The sequence below is a fragment of the Somniosus microcephalus genome, chromosome 4, assembly GCF_052327205.1.
Source record: "Somniosus microcephalus isolate GS21.2 chromosome 4, FLI_Smic_1.0, whole genome shotgun sequence".
Taxonomy (NCBI): Eukaryota; Metazoa; Chordata; class Chondrichthyes; order Squaliformes; family Somniosidae; genus Somniosus; species Somniosus microcephalus.
Genome location: NC_140990.1, coordinates 179,781,982 through 179,798,967, shown reverse-complemented (window position 1 = coordinate 179,798,967; position 16,986 = coordinate 179,781,982). Strand labels below are relative to the sequence as shown.

General features: G+C 42.9%; 1 protein-coding gene across 1 annotated transcript in view; it reads right to left on the bottom strand.

The window, feature by feature from the left end:
• The window catches only part of LOC147120037 (disco-interacting protein 2 homolog A-like), a 216,775-nt gene that overhangs the window by 85,675 nt on the left and 114,114 nt on the right, over positions 1-16,986 (bottom strand). The gene's annotated exons all lie outside the window — the stretch shown is intronic.

The following is a 16,986-nucleotide window of genomic DNA, read 5'->3' as shown; positions in this document are numbered from 1 at the left end:
CTAAACTGGACATCAGTTTATTCAGCAGGTATGGGCTAAAATTATGAATTCTGCAGTACCCTAAAATATTTATACTCATGACCATTCTTCTTTCTTTCCCCTCAAATTCTTCAAGAAATTATGCTATTTTCACTCTAATAGCTGCACTTCAGATTATTAATACCAGATTTTGTTTGGCTGCAGTGGTGGTAGGCAGGGGCAGGTAAATTAGAGCAAATGAATCAAACAGCTGGAGCTTAAAAAACTTCCTCTAATGCAAGCACACTATTCAGACTCAAATATCTACAGCTAAAACATCACAATGATCACCATCAGTAATTAGACAAATTCCCCCTCTCCAAATAAGTACACATGATGGAGAATCATAAACTGCGCAATTGTCTCTCTAGAGTTATGCAAGCTGTAGTTTCTTTAAATGAGTACCCTAGGTTATACATTTCTATCTGCTGAAAACGCATTGACAATTGATTGGTGTTTAACAACTGCTCCCACTGGAGCACGAAGATTGATATCATTAATTAAACTCCTCTATAACTGGTTCTAGCTACACTTCTGATGTTAAGTGTGAAATTTTGGGCTAGCATTAGATTTGGTAGTTGAATTTGGAAAAACAGCCCAGTCAGACAGAACACTTGAAATAGTGACATGGCATTAAATATGGTCCAACTTCAGAAAATTAAAATTAATCTCATATCCCTTTGCTGATAGAAGAGAGGAATAGGCTACAGATTAATCAGTAACTTTGAATGTTAACCTACTTCTCAAGCAAGTATCTAGCTATTTTTCAATCCAACCACTAATATTACAGAGCATTTCCAGAATGTGTCAGACAAATATGTACTTCCAGGCAATATCAAGGAACAGTAGAATATTCAAGTCAAAATATTCGAGTCAAAACCAGTACTGCACACCCTGCTCCAGAGGAGCAACAATTCCAGTTTTACACTGGAACCCCATTGATGGGAAGGTTTACCCTAAGAATTTCATTCCTAACATATTCCAGGTTTATACCAGTTTAACCAGGTGTATACTAAATGCCAATATACACAAAACTTGATTTTTGATATACTGACAATTTATTCAAGAATCATATGCATTATTTAAAAATGTTGACCAACAGCAAGAAAACACTTGCATTTATATAGTGCTTTATGTAATTGAAACATCTCAAATGCTTCACACACACTGCTTTCTGGAAGGTAGGGACTGTTATTGTGTAAGCTAACATGACAGCCATTCTGCATCAGCAACATCCCACAACCAGCAACGAGATGAATGATCAGTTCATTGTTATGATGATATTGGTTGAGGGAGAAAGACAATCTTCCCTCAGTACTGAACTGGAGTGCCATCTTAAATTAGAAGCTCAAATCCTCATTGGGATCTCAAACCCACAACCTCTTGACTGAGTTACATACCAAGCTGAGCTGACAGTTTGTAAATGCAGAATAAAAGGTCACTCTGCCCTGATTGAGGTCATGTTTATATGTCACTCATCTAGTTGACGGTGCCAATTTAATCAGAGCTTATTTTGCTTGTAGTTATTGGGAAGACAGAATACAATTGTGTACACCCAAATAAAATCAAAATGTCCTTTCACTGGGTAAATATAAACAGGGCCAGGAACTCTAAAATATAATAGGAAATGCTAAGTAAGATGTATTGCTGTGGTTTTACATCAGAAGATTTTAATTTGTTTATTATAAAATTAGACTGTATACAGCAAGAGAGTGGTAAGCACAAATGGTAATTGTGGAAGTGTATAAATTACAACTCATACTGGATGCACTGTCTTCAGCTAAAATGGCAGAATTCAACTGAAAACTAGGGGATGATTTGTGATGCAAAGAATGTTACTTCCACCACAAATTAATTAAATCATTTCTATATATTGTACATAAAAAGTAAATGCAGAGCTGCAAGTAGAAAAGTATAATATGGGGAGCTATAGAGTTACGTTCTTGGGATGCTGCAATTTAACTAAAAGGGTCTCAGACATAGAGCACCAGCTCACCCCAAACCTTAGTATTTTTCTGCAATTTCTTATCTATCACAACATTCTCTATCATGCTCATGCTCTCCAATAATACATATTATCCTTCATACCCCTTTCCTTCACCCCCCCACCCCCCCCCCCCAGTGATGCACATTTTGCCTTGCTCTTCATTGAGTCATACCTCACCCAGGTCATGCTTTCTCCTTCTCTTCCCTCTTGTTCCAGACAGATTTACACTCTCTAACGGTGTCTCCTCTCCCTTTTTCTCTGCAGTTACAAACACTTTCTTTTACTTGCATACTTTCCGAATGCACTGCCCTCTATCCCCTCTTTCTTTCTCTCCAGTTACACATGTCTTCTGCCTTTAATCTGTAGCTGCTCTTGCTCAAATCCATCACATGCTTCACTCCCAAAAATCACATTTGCGTTCTCTCCAGTCACGGAGTCTCAGCCCTCTGGAAAAAGTTTTGTTAGAGTTGTTCACATGCACTTCTTTCAAACCGTCTGCAATACCTAAGCAGAAAAAGAGAATATCACTTTGCAACACATCAACCATGAGAAACAGAGTTTCCCAAGCACACTTCCCTGAGGCAGTCCTGCATAAATGTTACAAGGACAAGCGTCCATTTATCACAGCTCAAGGTTTGTGTCCTCTGGGAACTACCCTGTATCATGTTAAACCTTTACTAGCCTTTTATTTTTCCAAGAGTGACCATCAGATCCATGTCTAGAAAACTTATCTATCAAAGATCATAGCATTGGTACTCAAGGGTCCATTCATGGAGGTGTCCTTGTTCAGCAAATTCATCACTACATTCTGTATGCTTGCAAAATACTGTATAGAAGTAATGATTCAATTCTGGCAAGCATCATTGATTTACCTGAAGCGCATCTCTGAAAACAGAACAGGAATTAGTTCTTCCTGTTTATTTAGTATTATACAACGGATATACTGCCCACCCAACGACCCAATGCTTGTCCATATATTTAATCTGGAAAAGCAAAAGCACCAGTCGTGCTGCCCCAAGTTCAAGCCCATTCATGATTCAATTGACCTGTAACTGTGTTCCAAGTAAATTGTGTTCAGGTTCCCCAAAGATGGCACAACAACCTGTGAAGGAGTCATCCATCATCAGCACTGGATATGTAAAGACCCAAGTAGAATCATCACTTCAAGACCACCAAAGAGCAACTTTTGACTCTCAAGTAATCTTGTCCAATAGTCTCAAAAATTCTTTCCACTATCCCAAAATGCAATGACTTCTTGAATCATGCATCTATTGGGGGTGGCGGGGGTACTGAGTGGGTTATCCAGGGCTCAGTATTCAAACCACTACTGTTTTTAATTTATATAAATGACCTAGATTCAAAGCCTCAATGCAAAATAGTCAAATTTCCAGATGATGCCAAACTAGGAGGAGCAGTGAAATTGAAGTAGGTAGCTCTGAAGTTCCAGAATGAATTGGATAAAATATTTAATAATGATGAAATTTAATACGAATAAATGTAAACTACATAGAGGAAGAAAAAAATGACATGTACTTCATGAATTGTGTTGAAACACAGAGAGAGAGAAAGAAAGAGAGAGACAGAAAGAAAAAAAGAAAAGAAAAAACCAATGTGGAGTAGCAATCCAGAAGGCCAATTGAACATAGCCAAAGTAGCAAAAAACGATTCAGAGGATGTCGTGACCATACGGTATAGTGCTCTGGTCATACCACAGCTTGTGTACGGTGTCCAGTTCTGGCCATCAAGACACAAGGGATATGTTAAGGCACTGTAGGCAATGCACAAAAGAGCCACAAGACTGATCCCTAGTGTCTAAGGTCAGAGTTATTAGGAATGATTGGAGAAACCTGGACTTGTGCCCTGGAAAGGAGGCATCCGAGAGATGATCTTTTAGAGGGATTATGACAGTTAAGGGAATAAAAAAGGTAAATATGGAACATTATTTTATGTTAAGTAGTGAGAGGAGGAGAAAGGGACAGGCTTCAAACTAGTAAAAGGCTAGGAGTGAGGTCAGGAATTTTTTTTCACAAAGTGATCCAAGTATGGAATAGGCCTTCAGAAAGAGTAGTAGAAGCAAAAATCCTGGTATCTTTTAAGAAGCAATTAGATTTTGAACTGGGGTGAATTCAGGATCTTTGAGGGTGAATGAGCGAAGATAGTTTGACTGGCCTTCCTTATTAATAATAATAATAATAATAATCAACTTTATTGTCATTGTTAGTGCACAAGTGCAGTACAACGAAATGTAGGCTTGCGGCTCCCGAGAGTGTACATTTAGATTAAGACATTTAAACATTCAACATTCATTTGTCTTGTAATACATTAACATAAACATAACCATAATAAAGTGCATTGGCAGATGTGCAGGCTTTAGAGTTTATTTGTGGAGTTCAGTAGGATGACAGCCCTGGGAAAGAAGCTGTTCCTAAATCTGGTCGTTCGGGTGCGAATGCATCTGTAGCGTCTCCCAGATGGCAGGAGGGCGAACAGACTGTGGCTGGGGTGGGTAGGGTCTTTGATGATGGTCCGTGACCTCCGTAGACAGCGTTTCTGGTATATGTGCTCTATGGTCGGTAGCCGGGTGCCGGTAATGCGTTGGGCAGTTTTGACTACCCGCTGCAGGGCTTTCCGGTCATAGTAGCTACAGCTGCCATACCATACTGTGATACAGTTCGTCAGGATGCTCTCTATTGTGCAGCGGTAGAAGTTAGAGAGGATCAGGGGTGACAGGTTACATCCCTTCAGCCTCCTTAGGAAATATAGGCGCTGCTGGGCCTTCTTCACCAGAGAGGTGGTGTTGAGGGACCAGGAGAGGTCTTCCGTGATGTGGACTCCGAGGAGCTTAAAGCTGTCCACCCTTTCCACCACAGCCCCACTGATGTGGATGGGGGTGTGACTTCCGCCTTTAGACTTCCTGAAGTCCACAATGATTTCTTTGGTTTTCTTGATGTTAAGGGCCAGGTTGTTATCGGCGCACCACTTCACGAGATGCTGGACCTCCTCCCTGTAGGCTGACTCATCGTTGTTGGTGATCTGGCCTACTACCGTGGTATCATCCACAAACTTGATGATGGTGTTGGAACCATGAACAGCCACACAGTCGTGGGTGAAGAGGGAGTAGAGGAGGGGGCTCAGCACACATCCTTGTGGGGCCCCCATGTTCAGGGTCGGGGGGGGGGGGGGGGGGGGAGGTGTGGTTACCTAATTTGACAGACTGGGGTCTGTTTGTTAGGAAGTCCAGGGTCCAGTTGCAGAGGGAAGTGTTCAGGCCAAGAGTTTGGAGTTTGGTGGCCAGCTTGTTGGGGACGAGAGTGTTGAATGCTGAGCTGTAGTCTATGAACAGCATTCTGATGTAGGTCTCTTTACCATCTAAGTGATTCAGTGCAGAGTGTAGAGCAGTTGTGATTGCATCCTCCGTTGATCTGTTTGCACGATAGGCAAACTGGTGTTGGTCAAGAGAGGCGGGAACACTGGCTTTGATGTGAGCCAGGACCAGTCTCTCGAAACACTTCATTATGATGGGTGTGAGTGCGACAGGTCGATAGTCGTTCAGGCACGTCACAGCCGTTTGCTTTGGCACAGGAATAATGGTAGCGGTCTTGAAGCATGTAGGGACTACTGCCTGGGCCAATGACAGATTGAAGATGGCGGTGAAGACATCAGCCAGCTGATCAGCACATTCCTTGAGTACCCGTCCAGGGATGCTATCCGGTGAACTATCTGGTGCTCTAGCAAGGTGTGCAATATTGGGCGAGGTTAAATATTTAGAATTAATTACATGATCAGCAATAGCTATTCCACTACCAACTACATGGTTCAGAATATTAAAAAACATGTTTTGTTAATTAATTTGGGATGGCAAGAAACGCAAAATAGCAATATCGAGAAAATCCAGGGAACTTTGAAAATCAAAGCAGGACAACAAAGGAATCGCCATGATCTGAAGTGCGAATGATCCTTAGTTCTAGACTACAGGCCAATTTAGAATTCTCACTTGTGGTATGAAGTAGGGTGTGAAGGAAGCGATCTTTTGCTTGAGGATCACTTTCCATCACTTCTTGGGATTTATCAACAGGCTTCAAACTCACATCTTGCTGCAAGATAACAAAGTTGGTAAAATTGACAAATTAGAGAAATAGAGGCCAAACTGATTTAATTTCTTGAGGAAATGACATTAGAAAGCAACTATGCCATGGCTATGAACCAAATGAAAAGTTGATTCCCGAATAGAAAGACTGCATAAGTTTTTAATCAGTGGAGAGCAACAATGAGATACTGTTGTAAATCGCAAAACAGAACTCAGGAGACATTGCAGGTGAGGGTCCAAGAGCAGGCAGGTCACGTTATTCACAATAAGTTACAGGAAGCAAGATTCTCAAAAAAGATCCTCCCCGCCCCCCTTGCTCCCTGGATGATGACTTGAATTAATTCTGTAACAGTGAATACAAGTCCTGAATGGAGCCAGAGTAAGGAACATAATGGAGTGAGCGCAGAAGCTTCTGGCAAGGGGGAGAAATTAGTCAAAAGTCGTGGCTTTAGACAGAAGCAATAACATAGAAAAGAATTGGATTCATGTCCTGCATGAGTTATGCAGGACCTCAAAAAGGTAGCAATTTCAGGATTACTAGCAGAGCCATGCGCTAGCCAGTACAGACCAGCCAGATTCAGGAGGTAAATGCAAGGTGGAGGGGCACAGCGATCAGTTCGAGGGCAGGCATGAACTAAAGTGATGGGACAATCTACACTTAGAGATAGGAGCAATATTCTTGGAGGTAGGTTAACTAAAGCTGTGCGAAAGATTTAAAACTACAATGACGGCGTGGAGTGGGGGGAGGGAGAAAGAGAATAGAGTAGCAATTTGGAAGGGCAAGAAAGATTTTGGTACATAGCTATTAAGGAGGTAGGAAGTTAGAAAGACGTTAAACCTAACAGGATAGTACAGAAGAAGAATCCAGGATGTGGAGGAGGTGCAAAAAAAGGGAAACTTTCAAACCAAGGAAATTCAAAGTAAAAATGTACGTAAATTAATGTACAGAGTACAAGAAACAAAACTGGAAAACCGGAGAAGTTGACTAAAATACCAAAAACAAATATGGTTGCAGCTGGGTCAGGATTGAGAGTTAAATGTACTAGGTATAAAACTTTCAGGAAATATAGGGATGAAAGAGCAGGGGTAGTGATATTAGAGACAATATCATAGGACTAGAATGTCAGGAGTTCAATAGAGAAATGCTTATAATGGAATCCCTTTGGATTCAGCTGAAGGGATTGGGCACATTACTGGGAATATGTTATAGACTAAACAGTGGAAAGGAAATAGAGGATGACATTTTCAGATAATAAAGAGGAATTTATTAATAATTATTATAATTGTAGGAGATTTTAGCTATCCAAAGATAGACTGGGATAAGGAAATGTTTGCGGTGAGAAAGGGGGAAGTTACTTTGCAGGATATTATAAGTCAATATGTTGCTTCAAGTGCCAGGCTTGGTTTATTTGGTAGCACTCTTGTCTACGATTCAGAAGGTTGTAGCTTCAAGTCCCACTCTAGGACTTGAGCACATAATCTAGGCTGACACTTCAGTGCTGTACTAAGGGTGTGCTGCATTATCAGAGATGCAGTTTATCAGGTGAGAATTTAACTTAAAGCTCAATCTGTCTGAGTTACCATAGCACTATTCGAAGAGGAGAAGTGAGCTATGCCGATATCTTCACCATTATTTGTTTCTCGAACACTACCAAAAACACATTTACTGTTTGTGCAACGTTAGTGTGTGCCACATATAAGCAATTATTGCACTTCAAAAGTAATTCTATGGGTATGAAGGACTTTGGGGTGCTTTGAAGACCTGATGAGGTGCTCTGTCATTTCTTCCTTTAATCCAACAATAAGGGGGCAATACTTGACCTGATTCTGAGTAATGAAGAAAAGCAAGTAGGTGGTCTAACAGCAGGATAAACATCTGGTTAAGTGACCACAATGTAATTAGGGGCTAGTTCAAACCCAGATTCTGGATATGAAAGGTACGGACTACCTCAATGCAGCACCAAAGCCTCAACATGACTACAATCCATCTAACTGTCCAGCATGCTACTCTGCCTTTTACTGAAGTAAAGAGGCAACAATAAACACACTATTCTTGGCATTACTAGTGTTATGTTTCAACCTCGTATTTTCCAAATTCTATAAATCAATAATAAAACTCCATGCTGGCCAACAAACTGTTCAATCAGTGCATCTCTGTATTAATGATATCATTGACTGTCACCAGTTGCTGTTCAAATAAAACTGCAACCCTGCCAGTATAGTTGCCAAATTTAAGCACTTAATCTCAGTTGCTGAATGTCATCAACATCCCTGGAGTTTTGCCCAGGGCTTCTTCTCTGCAGCAACAGCACAAAGTGTGCTGATCCCAATAAAATAGTTCCTTTCCAGCTGTAACATGCACTCTGGTTAAAAGAATCAATGCAACATCATCAGCAATTTGAAGTGTCTCATTGCAGAAATGCAACTCACCAACAAGGGCTCACGTTATGCTCAAAGGTTAATTAACAATTTATAGTAGCATTGTGTAATATACAAATGATCAAGAACTTATGGTCATAAATCAGTCACCATCACTTCTACTTGCATCAAGTAGAGAAGTTGTATATTATCAGCTGGTCAAAATGAGGGCTAGCCTAACCAAGTATAGGCTATATCCTTCTGCTGCTATTTTTAAATTTTAGACCTACATCATTGAAACATGTGTACAAGTCAAAAACTGAATTTGGTATCAATCATCCTTTGAGGAGGTGACAGATATGATGGATGAGCAAAATAAAGTGGATGCAGTGTACATGGACTTCTGGAAACTCTGACATGTTACCCCAAAAGGAGACTATTTAAGATTAACGATTATGCAATTAGGAGAAGGGTAGCAAATTCAATTAAAAACTGGTTAGAAGGGAGGGGCAGATAGTGGGCATCAGGATTCTGCTCAAACTGCTTCTCCTCACTGGCTATATCAATGATTTGGATATAGAGCTGGAAGGAGTGGTGTCCAAATTTGCAGGTACTATAATAGGTGGTGTTAGATCCGTGGTTCAGTGGATAAATAATTACACGGATGCTGTACATAAACAAATAACAGGTCTTTACTGGAGGAGGGTAATCTCTAGATTGGGGTACAGAGGCATGCGCACAGCTTATATACCGGTGTGGTCACTGCCGGTACTACAGTATACAGGAGCTGTAAAAAGTAGTTCTGACTTAAAGCACATACACTACAATTCCTCCCTTTTTAGATTAATAATACCCTTAATATTCAAATAACAATTACATTTTTACATGTACATTCAATAACAAAAGTCCATTTATAGATTCAGTCTTTGGGGCGGCTTCCTGACCCTTTCGGGATAGCGCCTTTCCGGAGGGTCTTGTTCTTGGTGCAGAGGCAATTCTGATCCCCTTTCATCGGGTAGTTCATCGGGTTCCACTGCTACTGGGTCTGAAGTAGATACTACCGGTATGTCGGGTTCATCCCCAGGTACTCGAGACATGGGGTTGACGCATTCCTGTGATGCTAAGATCTGATCGACGTGGCGTCTCACAATGTTCTCCCCGACATCCACTGTGTACATTAATGGCCCCTGCCTTGTACATATCGTTCCGGGTTGCCACTTCTCTGTTCGATAGTCCCGGGCCAAGACTGGTTGCCCTACATTGAAGCTCCTTGTCGGCTTCTCGTTGATGTGCTGGAATTGTTTGTCCTCAACATTTCTTCGCACATTTGGTCTGAGCAAGTCCAGACGAGATCTCAACCTTCGGTTAAAGAACATCATGGCCGGGGTCTGGTTGGTAACTGCATGTGTCGCATTTCGGTAGGCTAATAAGAAATTGTCCATCTTATGCTGTAGTGGAATTTCCTCGTCACACATGGCCTTTATCGCCTTCTTAAAGGTTTGTACGAACCTCTCAGCCAATCCATTGGTGGCTGGATGATACGGGGTGGATGTGTAATGCCTTACCCCATTCCTTTTCATGAATTTTTGGAACTCGTCGGGCATAAACTGTGGTCCATTATCAGAGCAGATCTGCTCTGGCAAACCGTTTCTGGAAATATGGTCCGTAGGACTGCAATCGTTTTCTCTGTAGTGGTTGAAGACATCTTTATCACCTCAGGCCACTTTGAATGAGCATCCACTGCTATTAAGAACATTGAGTCCATGAATGGACCAGCGAAATCAATGTGCACCCATTGCCATGGAGAGGAGGGCCACTCCCATGGGTGTAGAGGGGCATGTGGTGGTGCATTTTGGACCTTCTGGCATCCTAAGCAGCTCTTAGTTAGGTCTTCGATTTGTTGATCGATTCAAGGCCACCACACATAAGCCCTAGCTAAGCTTTTCATTTTCACTCCCCCCAGATGACCTTCATGTAGCTCATTTAGCACTCTCTCCCTTAACTTGGGTGGAATCACCACTCTGGATCCACACATCACTGTCCCCTGGCATACTGACAGCTGTTCTCTTCTGGATGAGAATGCTGGCAACAGTGAGTCGCCATGTGTTGGCCATCCCCTCACCGTCAATTCATATACCCGTGACAGCGTTGGATCATTGCGGGTCTCCTTATCTATATCCGCGTTTGTTACTGGCAATGGTTCAATTATCGACGAATAAAATATCTCGATAGGGTCCACTGCTGGTGCTTCCTCCACAGTAGGCAGTGGCAGGCGCGATAGCCCATCAGCGTTCCCATGCTGTCTCGTGCCTTTATATTCTATTTCATATTGATTCGCCCCTAGAAACAGGGACCATCTTTGTAACCGCTGTGCAGTCATTACTGGCACACCCTTCTTAGGATTAAAGATGGAGACAAGTGGTTGGTGGTCAGTCAGCAAGGTGAACTTCTGTTCATGCAGATAGTGGTTGAATTTTTTTACTCCCCATACTAGGCTTAGGGTCTCCCTGTCAATCTGGGCGGTTGCGCTCGGCTGAGGTTAGTGACCGAGACGCAAAGGCTACTGGCCTCTCCAACCCGTCTGGGAATTTGTGCGACAGCACCGCTCCAATGCCGTAGGGTGATGCATCACATGCCAAACGAATTGGTAGTGCTGGGTTGAAATGGGCCAACACCTCTTTTGATGTGATCAATTCTTTACACTTCTGGAAAGCTCATCTACGTTCGTCATCCCACTTCCATGGTACCCGTTTGCAGTAGGGTGTTCAGCGGGTGTAATACCGTAGACAAATTTGGTAAGAACTTGTGGTAATAGTTTACCAGCCCGAGGAACGACCTCAGTTGTGACACATTTTCCGGTGCTGGAGCCTTGATTACTGCCTCTATCTTGTCAGGGGACTTATGTAACCCCTCTTCATCGATGATGTGGCCGCAATACGAGATCTGTTTCTGGAAAAACTCGCACTTCTGGCGATTAGCTCGTAGCCCATATTCCTTTAATCTGGCAAGCACCTTCTCCAAGTTAGCGAGGTGATCACCGTCATTTTTGCCCGTGACCAAGATGTCGTCCAAATAACACTGGGTCCCTGGAATCCCTTGCAGGACCTGATCCATCGCCCTTTGCCAGATAGCCGGAGCCGAGGCTACTCCAAACACCAGCCGGTTGTATTGATAGAGACCTTTATGGGTGTTGATCATAAGGTAATGTTTCGAAGCTTCTTCTACCTCCATTTGCAAGTACGCCCTGGGCTAGATCAATTTTGGTGAAGCGTTTACCACCAGATAGCGAGGCGAAAATATCCTCAATTCGTGGAAGCGGATATTGCACCGTGTGAAGGACTGGGTTCACTGTCACCTTAAAATCCCCACAGATGCGGACCTTCTTTGGTTCCCCAGGCGTATTACTCAACGACCTCTTCATTACAGGAACGATGGGTGTAGCCCACTCGCTCCAGTCCACTTTGGGCAGTACTCCTGAACGTTCCAACCCTTCCAGCTCTGCTTCAACCGCTGGTCTGATCGCATAAGGCACTGGTCTGGCCTTCAGAAACTTTGGGCTTGCATTATCCTCTATTTTAATTGTTGCTGTTATGCCTTTTAGTGTTCCTAGTCCCTCCTGGAACACTTCTTTTGCGTCAGTTAGCATTTTTGACAGTCGTCCAGGTGTGACGTCGTCATCCTTTTTGGCCTCCACCTTCAGTGCCTGTATGGAATGCCAATCTAAATGTATCTTCCGGATCCATTCACGTCCTAGCAGTGGTGGTCCTCCATTTGGCAATACATATATATCAATTTTAGGTATTTCCTGGCCTTTATATGTCACTTTCACCCTTATTTTTCCTTTGGGGTAGACTTTTTGCCCCGTATACGTCTTCAAGACAATCTCTGTAGCTTTCAAGGGTATGTGTGAAAATAGCCGCTTGTAGTCTCTTTGATTTATGACTGTTAGAGCTGACCCTGTGTCCAATTCCATTTCCACTTGGACTCCGTCTATCTTGAATGTAACCCAGATAGTCTGGTGATCCTCCATTTCGGTTACATTATGCAGTTTCAGACAACCCAGCTCCTTGCTTCCGGAGTCTGTGTCACTTTTCTGTTCGTCTGAACCACTGTCCATCACCTGGTGTACCTTTTTGTACTTCTCCTGTGGAGATTTCTTACTGTTGGTTTTCTTCCCAGACCTGCAGACTCTTGCTATGTGTCCTGCTTTCCCACACTGTCTGCACACTCGGTCCTTGAACCAACAATCTTTCTGGTCATGTGTTGTTCTGCCGCAGCGATAGCACTTCCCTGTTCCATAGGTCATTTCGTTGGTGCCATATTCTTGCGGTCTCCGTTGTATCTCTGCAGCGCCCCTTGCGGCTGCTTCGTGTGATACTGCCATACTGAAAGCTTTGTCCAGCGTAAGGTCCTTTTCTGATAGAAGCCGTTTCTGGGTTCCTTCACTTTGTAGCCCACACACAAACTTGTCCCTTAACGTGTCTGCTAGTCCCGCTCCAAACTGGCAGTATTTCGATAGCTTGCGCAGTTCCGTTAGGTACTCAGCATTGCTTTCGTCTTTGTGTTGGTTCCTTTTATGGAACTTAAATCGTTCTGCTATAGTTTAAGTGGTCCTGTAGGATTTCTACTATGCTTTCAAAATTCTTGTTTACCGGCTTCTCTGGGGTTATTAGATTTCGCAGTAACCCATAAGTTTTTGCACCCATGGAATTTAACAGAACCAGTGCTTTATTAGCATCTGGCACTTCATTCGCCCTGCTGTACACCTCAATATGTTCCACATATGTCGCCCAATCTTCGACTTCATTGTCGAACGTAGAGATACTGCACTCTTCGGCATCCTTGGTTGTGCGTTAACTATCACCAATGGCGCCTCCCGCGCTTCCCCTTCTTCTCCGCTGGCACAAAATGGCGTCTCCCGCGCTTTCCTTCCTTCCCGCTATCGCCCGTCTTCTCCGCTGCGGCTTCGCAAAATGGCGTCTCCTGCACTCTTCCTTCTTCTCCGCGGCTCAATGGCGCCTCCCGCGCTCGCCCTGCTTCTCCGCGGCTCAATGGCGTCTCCCCTTGCTTCGCCCCGCGGACCCTGATCAGCCCGTGATCCCTGGCTGTGCTCTGCGCGTTCTCTTGATATTTGTCAACGCCGCTCAGTCTAGAACCCGGCTGTTTCTTACCCTCTCTCTCTCCGGTTTGCAGTATTTTTCCTCGACGCCGCTCGGTGATCAACCCCCGGCTGCGCCCTGCTCTCTTCACCCTCTTTCTTACCCCGTTGACGCTGCCCGGCTCTCTCTCTCTGCCGTCGGTCGGCTCCAGCCGCCGCTGCTCGGGAAGGGTCTGCTCTGGACCTGTCGTCGGTCTCTTACTGCTCGTTGTGGCTGGGGAACCAAGCCCGGCTCTCCACAGCCTCCCCAGCGAAGTTGGATCTCTGCCTGACTGCTGGGCGGTTGCTCGCGGTCGACGCCCGTGTTCCTGGACTCGACTATTTAAAAAAAATTTTTTTTATGTTGCAGGTAGATTCGCATCAACACTCGTCGCCACTGTTAGATCCGTGGTTCAGTGGATAAATAATTACACGGATGCTGTACATAAACAAATAACAGGTCTTTACTGGAGGAGGGTAATCTCTAGACTGGGGTACAGAGGCATGCGCACAGCTTATATACCGGTGTGGTCACTGCTGGTACTACAGTATACAGGAGCTGTAAAAAGTAGTTCTGACTTAAAGCACATACACTACAGGAGGCATAGTAAATAATTGAGGACCAAAGCAGCAAGGAGATGTTGATAAGATGGTGGAATGGGTACAAAAGTAGCAGATGGAATTCAATGTTAGCAAAAGAAAAAATAACTTGCATTTATATAGTGCCTTTCATGATTGCAGGACATCCCCATACGCTTTACAGCCAATTAATCAGTTTTGAAGTTCAGTCACTGTTGTAATGTAGGAAACCTGGTACAGCAAGGTCCCACAAACAGCAATTCGATAATGACCAGATTATCTGTTTCAGTGATGTGGCTTGAGGGATACTTATTAGCCAGGACACCATGAAGAATTCTTCTTCGAAATAGTGCCATGGGATCTTCTTACAGCCACCCGAGGGGACAGACGGTTTAATATCTCATCTGAAAGACAGTACTTCCAAGAGTGCAGCACTCCCTCAGTACTGCACTGGTGTGTCAGCCTACATTATGTGTTCAAGTTTCTGGAGTGGGACTTGAAGCCACAACCTTCGGACTGAAGTGAGAGTGCTACTGCTGAGCCAAGTCTGACAGTGCGTCAATGCAAGGTTAAACAGTTTGGTTTAAAAAAAAGTAATAACTATAATTTGAATGACGGAAGGCTGGGTGACATGGCAGAGCAGAGAGATTTAAGCGTTCAGGTTCACAAGACATAGGTGATTGCAGGAAAGGGAAATAATGGGATATGGTAACAGCATCGGCACATGGGATAAGGACTGTAGCTCGTGTGGATAAATTACACCAGTGTGGAATGGTTGGGCCGAATAGCCTGTTTCCATGTTGTAATTTCTATGTAATTCTATGATACTAACTAGAATCTTCTTTGCTTTGAAAAAGACAGCGTCACTGGATTCCCAATATCTAAAATATTCTCTAAAGTTGCTCTATCCCCAAGTACTATCTCTGTTCCAATTTATCACGTCAGCAATAAAACATGGCAAGAGCCATGCATCATGAATATGCTGGCTGTATATATGCCAGCAAACAGAATCAGGGGATGCCTTATTATTGTACACACCCTCAGCCTTGAGATTAAGACCAGAGGAACCATAAGACATCTTCAGCAAAAGCTCCAGAAAGCTTTCAAAATGCCTGATGTTGCTTGCAAACATAATATAAACCAAAATAAATTCACTCTACCTCTGATACACAGGATTCTGGAAGCACACCATGAAATCTGTACAGAAAGTTTTCTGCATGGCTAATGTCGCCTAGTGCCTATTAGCATTGCTTAATGCATCATGTCTCGGCAGAGATCAAATTAATTTAGGATCTTGCACTGCTATACCATCACTGACTAGGACTTTCAGGTCAGAGAATTGTTGCGGTGCAAGGGTGTATAATGCAGACCTGAATTGAACTGTGCCCAGATGAGCAACTGTTAATTTTTGTAAACTGGGCTACCAGGAAAACTAAGCACTATTTTGAGCTTGGGATGTGCAAAACCAGATGGAAAGAATGCATAACTATTGAAAATGAGGCATGTTTGGGCCAGACTCACCTTTCTTGCTGACACCATGTGGAGAAACAGTCAGACCATATGCCAATATTTTCACTCACCATCTGAATGCATTTATATTCCTTGTAAAGGCTTCCACGTCACTGCTGTTCAAAGGCTCAGTATTTCCACGTAAAAATATTAATGGTAAATTAGTATAATATTGGAATTGTTAATTCCTATTCTGCTCTTTCCCAATTATAGCAAAAGTTCTCGTGTCCAAACTCCTCGTTTCTTTCTTAGGGGATGTTCTCTGATCCAATGCTGAACAATTGAATTGTCTGGTCCCAGCACAATCCCTTAATACTCAGCAAAGTAAACATTATTTGATTGGAACAAATCTGATGCAAAATTCTGCTTACCATAGTTCTTACATGTACACAAATGGCAAATGCAGAGTATTTCTTCGGTTACTGTTTAGCAAATGATGGGTCAAAATCCCAAGAATATTTTTTGTCTCATTGCATTCCGTTGTTAGTGAGATTGTTTATGGGTGTTTTGGACAGAAACAATGATAGCACTTAGTTTGAGGTGTAATTTGCTACCAGTAGCGAGCATGCGCAAAGCTGCGCTGCATTGTTGTCAACAGCCACAGTGAAACTGTATTCAGTTCATTATATTTAGCACCAGTAAGGACTGAAGTGCTTTAACTCACACTCGACTGTTTTGCTTGCAGTAGGCATCCTATGAAAGATCTGTGCAACACTGAGAAAGTATAGCGCTATTATCCCATTCAGGTACAATATGATGCATAATAATTTAAACACTGGAATTTCTTCACTATAAAACTAGTTCTACTTCAAACACAAACCAAGATAATTTGCTACAATGCATAGAGAAAAGCAGAAATGCAAATTTACCTACTATAAGTATCACCACAACCCTCACTGTAACACCAATGCTGGTACACATCGAATGCCAGCTCCTGCTAATCCAGGGTCAGCACAGATCGAAAACTACTACAGTATTTGCTTCACCAGAAGGAATACAACTTTTGTACCAGTGAAAACATTTAATGACAGAAGGCTCTGAATTTGCATTTTAAGCTCTTCACCTGAAAATGCTTCAGCAGATTTGTGCACTTCAACTGTTAAACTGACATTTAACGTCACGTTAACCAAGTACAAACTGTTGAAAAATTCTACAATGTAGTCGCTTAGCTCAGTACTTAAGTTATCAGCACAAAGCTTTACTTTAAGTACATGAAGGCTAGCACACTTCTGATCACAGGTGTCTCTTGCTCAAGCACAGTCAATTGCAAGAATGGCATTTGACAACATAATTTTTTATTAATTAAGAGTG